The sequence below is a fragment of the Arachis stenosperma genome, chromosome 3, assembly GCF_014773155.1.
Source record: "Arachis stenosperma cultivar V10309 chromosome 3, arast.V10309.gnm1.PFL2, whole genome shotgun sequence".
Classification (NCBI taxonomy): domain Eukaryota; kingdom Viridiplantae; phylum Streptophyta; class Magnoliopsida; order Fabales; family Fabaceae; genus Arachis; species Arachis stenosperma.
Window position 1 is genome coordinate 98,462,550 of NC_080379.1, and position 9,622 is coordinate 98,472,171.

The window sequence follows — 9,622 nt, forward strand, 5'->3', positions numbered from 1 at the left end:
TCGGATCTCCGGATACTCATTTTTCTTGAGCTTGAAAGGGACCTCAGGGATCACCTTCTTCTTTGCCACAACATCATAGAAGTGGTCTTAATGGCTCTTGGAGATGAATCTTTCCATCTCCCATGACTCGGAGGTGGAAGCTTTTGTCTTCCCTTTTCCTTTTCTAGAGGATTCTCCGGCCTTAGGTGCCATTGATGGTAATGGAAAAAAACAAAAATCTTATGCTTTTACCACACCAAACTTAAAATATTGCTCACCCTCGAGCAAGAGAAGAAAGAAGAGAAGAAGAAGAAGAAGAGAATATGGTAGAGAGGGAGAGATGTTAGTTCGGCCAAGTGGGAGAAGAGGGGGTTGTGTTGTGTGAAAATGAAGTAGAATGGAAGGGTATATATAGGGAGAGGGGGAAGTGTATGTTCGGCCATTTAGGGTGGGAATGGGTAGGAAAATGTTTTTGAATTATGAAGGTAGGTGGGGTTTATGGGGAAGAGTGGATGGATGTGAGTGGTGAAGGGGGTGATTGGGAAAAGGAATTGAGGTGATTGGTGAAGAGTGTTGGGAAGTGTGACATGGGGAAGAGTAATCACAAAAACTAGGATTAGGAGGTAAGGTGGGCATATGGTAGGTGGGGATCCTGTGGGGTCCACAGATCCTGAGGTGATCCTGTGGGGTCCACAGGTCCTGAGGTGTCAAGGAATTCCATCCCTGCACCAAATAGGCATGTAAATTGCCTTTGCACACCATTCTGGCGTTTAAACGCCGTGTGGTGCACATTCTGGGCGTTCAACGCCCATGTAAAGCATGTTTCTGGCGTTGAACGCCAGTTTCATGCTTGTTACTGGCGTTCAGCGCCAGCTTTTCTTCTCTGGGCACATTCCTGGTGTTCAGCGCCAGAATGTTGCTTGTTTCTGGCGTTCAGCACCAGAATGATGCTCTGTTCTGGCGTTGAACGCCGGCTAGATGCATCTTACTGGCGTTGAACGCCAGCCTGTGCTTCCTCCAGGGTGCGAATTTTTTTCTGCTATTTTTGACTCTGTTTTTAATTTTTATGATTTTTTTCGTGACTCCTCATGATCATGTACCTAATAAAACACAAAATAACAATAATATAAAAAAAAATTAGATAAATAAAATTGGGTTGCCTCCCAACAAGCGCTTCTTTAATGTCAATAGCTTGACAGTGGCTCTCATGGAGCCACAAGGTGATCAGGTCAATGTTGTGTAGTCCCAACACCAAACTTAGAGTTTGGATATGGGATCTTAACACCAAACTTAGAGTTTGGTTGTGGCCTCACAACACTAAACTTAGAGTTTGACTGTGTGGGCTCTTCTTGACTCTGAACTGAGAGAAGCTCTTCATGCTTACTCTCTTCTGTCACAGAGGGATGGCCATGTGCCTTAAACACAAGGTAGTCCCCATTCAATTGAAGGACTAATTCACCTCTGTTGACATCTATCACAGCTCCTGCTGTGGCTAGGAAAGGTCTTCCAAGGATGATGCAATCATCCTCTTCCTTCCTAGTGTCTAAGATTATGAAATCAGCAGGGATGTAAAGGCCTTCAACCTTTACTAACACGTCCTCTACTATTCCATAAGCTTGTCTCAATGACTTGTCTGCCAATTGTAATGAGAACAAGGTAGGTTGTACCTCAATGATCCCCAGCTTCTCCATTACAGAGAGTGGCATAAGATTTATCCCTGACCCCAGATCACACAAAGCTTTTTCAAAGGTCATGGTGCCTATGGTACAAGGTATTAAGAACTTGCCAGGATCTTGTTACTTTTGAGGTAGAATTTGCTGAATCCAGGTATCCAGTTCACTAATGAGCAAGGGAGGTTCACTTTCCCAAGTCTCATTACCAAACAACTTGGCATTCAGCTTCATGATAGCTCCTAAGTATTGAGCAACTTGCTCTCCAGTTACATCTTCATCCTCTTCTGAGGAAGAATAGTCTTCAGAGCTCATGAATGGCAGAAGGAGATTTAATGGAATCTCTATGGTCTCTAAGTGAGCCTCAGATTTCTTTGGATCCTTAATAGAAAACTCCTTCTTGCTTGAGGGACGTCCCAGGAGGTCTTCCTCACTAGGATTTTCGTCCTCCTCCTCCCTTGTGCATTCGGCCATATTGACTATGTCAATGGCCTTGCACTCTCCTTTTGGATTCTCTTCTGTATTGCTTGGGAGAATACTGGGAGGAGTTTCAATGACTTTCTTACTCAGCTGGCCCACTTGTGCCTCCAGATTTCTGATGGAGGATCTTGTTTCACTCATGAAACTGAAAGTGGCCTTTGACAGATCAAAGACTAGATTGGCTAAATTAGAGGTGTTTTGTTCAGAATTCTCTGTCTGTTGCTGAGAAGATGATGGATATGGCTTGCTATTGTTCAGCCTATTGCGTCCACCATTGTTAAAGCCTTGTTGAGGCTTTTGTTGATCCTTCCATGAGAAATTTGGATGATTTCTCCATGATGAGTTATAGGTGTTTCCATAAGGTTCACCCATGTAATTAACCTCTGCCATGGCAGGGTTCTCAGGATCATAAGCTTCTTCAGAAGCTGCCTCTCTAGTACTGTTGGATGCATGTTGCCATCCATTCAGATTTTGAGAGATCATGTTGACCTGTTGAGTCAACACTTTGTTCTGAGCCAATATGGCATTCAGAGCATCAATTTCAAGAACTCCTTTCTTCTGAGGTATCCCATTATTCACGGAATTCCTCTCAGAAGTGTACATGAATTGGTTGTTTGCAACCATGTCAATGAGTTCTTGAGCCTCTTCAGGCGTTTTCTTTAGGTGAATAGATCCACCTGCAGAATGGTCCAATGACATTTTCGAAAATTCAGATAGACCATAATAGAATATATCTAATATGGTCCATTCTGAAAACATGTCAGATGGATATCTTTTGGTCAGCTGCTTGTACCTTTCCCAAGCTTCATAGAGGGATTCACCATCTTTTTGTTTGAAGGTTTGAACATCCACTCTCAACTTGCTCAGCTTTTGAGGAGGAAAGAATTTATCCAAAAAGGCAGTGACCAGCTTATCCCAGGAGTCCAGGCTATCCTTAAGTTGTGAATCCAACCATATTCTAGCTCTGTCTCTTACAGCAAAAGGGAAAAGCATGAGTCTGTAGACTTCAGGATCAACTCCATTTGTCTTTACAGTCTCACAGATCTGCAAGAACTCAGTTAGAAACTGATAAGGATCTTCAGATGGAAGTCCATAAAACTTGCAGTTTTGTTGCATTAAGGCAACTAGCTGAGGTTTCAGCTCAAAGTTATTGGCTCCAATGGCAGGAATGGAGATGCTTCTTCCATCAAATTTGGACGTTGGCTTTGTGAAGTCACCAAGCATTCTCCTTGCATTATTATTATTTTCGGCTGCCATCTCCTTCTCTTGTTTGAAAATTTCTGAAAGGTTGTTTCTGGATTGTTGTAATTTAGTTTCTCTTAATTTTCTCTTCAGAGTCCTTTCAGGTTCAGGATCAATTTCAACAAGAGTGTCTTTTTCCCTGTTCCTGCTCATATGAAAGAGAAGAAAACAAGAAAAGAAGAGGAATCATCTATGTCACAGTATAGAGATTCCTTTATGTTAGTAGAAAAAGAAGGGGGTAGAAGAATGAAGAGGAATGGATTCGGATTGTTTTTGGAAGAAGAGAGGTGAAGAGAAGTGTTAGTAAATAATTAATTAAATAGAATAAGAAAAGAGAAGGAGAATTTCGAAAATAATTTTGAAAAAAAAAGTTAGTAATTTTCGAAAATTAAAAGATAAGATAGAATTAAAATTAAAACAATTAATTAATTAAAAAGAATTTTTGAAAAAGAGAGAGGTATTTTCGAAAATTAGAGAGGGAAAAGTAGTTAGGTGGTTTTGAAAAAGATAAGAAACAAACAAAAAGTTAGTTAGTTGATTGAAAAAGATTTGAAATCAAAATTGAAAAGAATATAAGAAGTTTAGATAAGATATTTTGAAAAAATTTAATTTTTAAAATGACTTAACTAACAAGAAACTACAAGATAAGATTCTAGAATTTAAAGATTGAACCTTTCTTATCAAGAAAGTAACAAACTTCAAATTTTTGAACCAATCACATTAATTGTTAGCTAATTTTTGAAAATATGATATAAAGATAAGAAAAATATTTTGAAAAATAATTTTTAAAATTTTCGAAAAATAGAAAAAAAAATGAAAAAGATATAATTTTTTGAAAAAGATTTTGAAAAGATAAGATTTTTTAAAATTGAAAATTTGACTTGACTTGTAAGAAACAACTAATTTTTAAAAATTTTTGACTAAGTCAACTCAAATTTTCGAAAATTTGGAGAAGAATAAGGAAAAGATATTTTTTTTTATTTTTGAATTTCTAATTATGAGAGAGAAAAACAACAAAAGTGCTCAACGCATGAAATTTTTAGATCAAAACAATGGATGCATGCAAGAATGCTATGAATGTCAAGATGAACACCAAGAACACTTTGAAGATCATGATGAACATCAAGAACATAATTTTGAAAAATTTTTGATGCAAAGAAAACATGCAAGACACCAAACTTAGAAATTTTTAATGCATGGACTCTAACAAACGAAAAATGTATATGAAAAACAACAAATAACACAAAACAAGAAAACATCAAGATCAAACAAGAGGACTTATCAAGAACAACTTGAAGATCATGAAGAACACTATGAATGCATGGGATTTTCGAAAAATGCAAGAAAAGTTTTTAAAAGCATGCAATTGACACCAAACTTAAAAGTTGACTCAAGACTCAAACAAGGAACATAAAATATTCTTTATTTTTATGATTTTATTAATTTTTTTGGATTTTTATTAATTTTTTCGAAAATAAAGTTTAGAAAAACGAAAAATAAAAGAAAAATTTTGAAAAAGATTTTTGAAAAGAAAATTACCTAATCTGAGCAACAAGATGAACCGTCAGTTGTCCATACTCGAACAATCCCCGGCAACGGCGCCAAAAACTTGGTGGACGAAATTGTGATTCACTCTCTTTGTATGGAATTTAAAAATTGGCTCTATTGGAATTTATGATCACAACTCCGTTCAGCTTAACCAGCAAGTGTACTGGGTCATCCAAGTAATACCTTACGTGAGTAAGGGTCGATCCCACAGAGATTGTTGGTATGAAGCAAGCTATGGTCATCTTGTAAATCCCAGTCAGGAGGATAAAATTATGGAATTTAGAAAATCAAATATGATTAATAAAAATAAACAGAAAATAGGATAGAGATACTTATGTAAATCAATCGTGGAAATTTCAGATAGGCGTATGGAGATGCTGTGCTCCTCTTGAATCTCTACTTTCTTATTACATTCATCCAATTCTTCTTACTCCTTTCCATGGCAAGCTGTATGTAGGGCATCACCATCATCAATAGCTACTTTTAATCCTCTCGGGAAAATGGTCCTATGCGCTGTCACTGCACGGCTAATCGTCTGGAGGCATCACCCTTGGTTGATAGCTACATCCCATCCTCTCAGTGAAAATGGTCCAAATGCTCTGTCACAGCACGGCTAATCATCTGTCGGTTGTCAATCAGGTTGGAATAGAATCCATTGATTCTTTTGCGTTTGTCATCACGCCCAGCCTTCAGGAGTTTGAAGCTCGTCACAGTCATTCAATACCGGAATCCTACTCGGAATACCACAGACAAGGTAGACTTTCCGAATTCCCGGGATCCTACTCGGAATACCACAGACAAGGTTAGACTTTCCGGATCCCCATGAATGCCGCCATCAGTCTAGCTTATACCACGAAGATTCTGTTGGGGAATCTAAGAGATATGCGTCCGGCCTAGAGTAGAACGGAAGTGGTTGTCAGTCACGCGCGTTCATAGGTGAGAATGATGATGAGTGACACGGGTCATCACATTCATCAAAGTTGAAGTACAATGTATATCTTGGAATAAGAATAAAAGAGAATTGAATAGAAAGTAATAATAATTGTATTGAAACTTGAGGTACAGCAGAGCTCCACACCCTTAATCTATGGTGTGCAAAAACTCCACCGTTGAAAATACATAAGTAAAAGGTTCAGGCATGGCCGAATGGCCAGCCCCCAAAACGTGATCAATGGCCTCCTAAGATGAAGAATAATACAAAACTGAGACCAAAGATGAAACGTGGTCAAAAGACATCTAATACAATAGTTAAATGTTCTATTTATAATAAACTAGCTCCTAGGGTTTACATGAGTAAGTAATTGATGCATAAATCCACTTCCGGGGCCCACTTGTGTGTGCTTGGGCTGAGCTTGATCTATCCACGAGCTGAGGCTTTTCTTGGAGTTGAACTCCAAGTTATGACGTGTTTTGGGCGTTCAACTCCGGATCATGACGTTTTTCTGGCGTTTAACTCCAGACAGCAGCATGTACTTGGCGTTCAACGCCAAGTTACGTCGTCAATTTCCGAATAAAGTATGAACTATTATATATTGCTGGAAAGCTCTGGATGTCTACTTTCTAACGCCGTTGAGAGCGCGCCATTTGGAGTTCTGTAGCTCCAGAAAATCCATTTCGCGTGCAGGGAGGTTAGATTCCAACAGCATCAGCAGTCCTTTTGTCAGCCTTTTTCAGAGTTTTGCTCAAGTCCCTCAATTTCAGCTAGAAATTACCTAAAATCACAGAAAAACACACAAACTCATAGTAAAGTCCAGAAATGTGAATTTAACATAAAAACTAATGAAAACATCCCTAAAAGTAGCTGGAACTTACTAAAAACTACTTAAAAACAATGCCAAAAAGCGTATAAATTATCCGCTCATCACATACCAACTCTGAGTGCGAGTCAATTCCCTTTTACTTTTAAAGCCGTAAAGAGCTCTAAGCTGGCCATCTATTTCAAGCAGACCATATTCAAGTGGAAAAGTAAAGATAAAAGCTAAGGATTTTACCCACTTGAGGTTTGTATTGGGTGGTAGTGGCCTTGGGATAGGTGTTTCCAGTGGTTTTGCAAGCTTTACTCCCTTGTGGTCTTCAGTGAATTCCTCCACTTCTTTGCAAACTTTTTCCATTCCAGCCATGTTCTGGTCAAAGTCTTCCATATCTTCCTCATCACTTGAGTCATAATTAAGAGGTTGAGAAAAGTCGACCTCTGCATCATCTTCGTATTCACTTGGGGAAGATTCTTTTGTCTCAAAGAATTCACTTGCAGATGCAAGTTCATTACTAGGAGGACTTGACTGGTGACTATCATCATCAAGAAAACATGCGTCTTGGGTTACTCCGTCCAGTTCTTCATAAGATACTTGCATTGGAGGCTGTGCACTATCCTCCTTAGCATCAATTGTAACGTCTTTGACAGAATTCTCCACAACTCTGGATTCCTGTGGAGGTTCAGCATCTCCTAAATCTTCAACCAACTCTTCTTCTTTTACAATGATAGCGTCCTCTACTTATTCCAGTACGAAGTTATGCTCTATGCTATCCACTGGAGTCTCTAGTGTCTTCTTCGTACTGCGTTCTTCATTAGATTCTCCACATGAAGCCATGGGAGTCTGTCGAGGGGCTGAACGTCTGGAAGATAATTGATTTATTGCTTGCTCCAGTTGATAAAGGGTTGCAATAAATTGTTTTACTGATTCTTCGAGGCGAACCTGTGATTCTGGGCTTGATGGATATGGACATGGTGTATAGGGGAGTGGTAGTTCTTGGGAGTAATTGGATTGGCGTTGGGGTGGATAAGGATCATGTGGTAGTGAATGGTGAAAAGAAGCTTGTGAGTGTGGTGGTTCGAAGTTATGTCGAGAGGATGGTCTCTGAGCACAGGGTGGGGCTTGTTGGTAGTTATAAGGCAGTCCACCGAATCTATCAGTTGGGTATGCATTGTAGAATGGTCTTTGTCCATGATATCTAGGAGGATGTTGTTGCCTAAAGGAGTGATCAGATCCTCGTGGCTCTATCCATCTTTGATTGCTTAGACCTTGATGCATAGTCCTGTTATAGCTTCCATTCCTTGCAACAAAATTATAACCAAACTCAAAGCGAGAAGGGTGAGAATTCATAATAGCTATCAGAAATAAGAGGGAAGAGAGAAAACAAATAAACAAGTAAACAAAAAAATATTTTTTTAAAAAAATATTTACAATAACCAATAATAAGGCACACGTTTGCCATTCTCCGGCAACGGCGCCATTTTGAAGAACTGAAGATTGATGGTTTAGAGGTTATAGTAAACTCTCGTTGTAAGTATAGTTACTAAACCAAGAAATCAACCTTTCTTACAAACGTTTTGGTTGTCACAAGTAACAAACCCCTAAATAAATTGATAACCGAAGTATTTAAACCTCGGGTCGTCTTCTCAAGGAATTGCAGGGAGGTATGTTCTTATTATTGGTTATGAGTTTGTAAATTGGGGGTTTTGAAAGTGAGGAACAAGTATGGTAAATGATAAGAAAAATAAATAAATAACTGTAAAATAAACTCTTAGCAATATATGAGAAATCAGAAGTCCTATCCTAGTTATCCTTATCAATTGTGATGAGAATTGGATTTTTCTCCCACTTTGTTAACCTCTAACTATGAAGGTAAGTTAAGTGGATGAATTAATTCGAATCTTCAAATTTCAGTCTTTCCTTGGGAAAAGTTAGAATTATTGGATCTCGAATTAATTCTTGAAGAATTCCAATTTTCAGTCAATAATGAGTTTGATAACTCAAGAGTTACCAATTAATCAACCAAAGCCAAAAGGGAATAAAATCTACTTGAATGAAAATAATTTGGATAGAGCACAAGCATCAATAACATAAATTAGAGAAAACAATCATAAGTCTGAAATACGTCAAATTATATTTAAATAGAAGGTTAGATTGAACATAGAAATCCATAAGCCAAATTGGCAACATCAAATAATCAACTAAAGTGATAAATAAAAGTAGAAAATAAATTAAAGGAACATTGAACCTGTGATGAAGAAGTTGAAATCCTAATCCTAATCCTAATCCTAAATCCTAAGAGAGAGGAGAGAACCTCTCTCTCTCTAAAAACTACATCTAAAACCTAAAATTGAATTATGAAAAGCATTCTTATGAATGGATGCATTCTCCCACTTTATAGCCTCTAATCTGTGTTCTCTGGGCCAAAAACTGGGTTAGAAACAGCCCAGAAGTCGCTGATTGTGAAATCTAGTCCGTACAGGTCACGGCAAAGTGACGCGGAGGCGTCATCCACGCGTCCGCGCGGATTGAAGTTCGCAGATGCAACGCGTCCGCGTAGAGCGCGCGTTCGCGTCGCTTATCTGTACGGCCACTATGGCGAATTATATATCAAATTGAAGCCTCGAACGTTAGCTTTCCAACGCAAGTAGAACCGCATCATTTGGACTTCTGTAGCTCAAGTTATGATGGTTTTAGTGCGAGAGGGTCAGGCTGACAGCTTTGCAGTTCCTTCAACTTCTTGTATTCCTTCCACTTTTGCATGCTTTATTTTCATCCTCTAAGCCATTCCTGCCCTGTAATTCCTAAAATCACTTAACACACATATCAAGGCATCTAATGGTAATAAGAGAGGATCAAATAAAAGGAAATAAAAGCCAAGGAAGCATGTTTTTAATCAAAGCACATAATTAGGAAGGCAAATACAAAACCATGCAAATAGTATGAATAAGT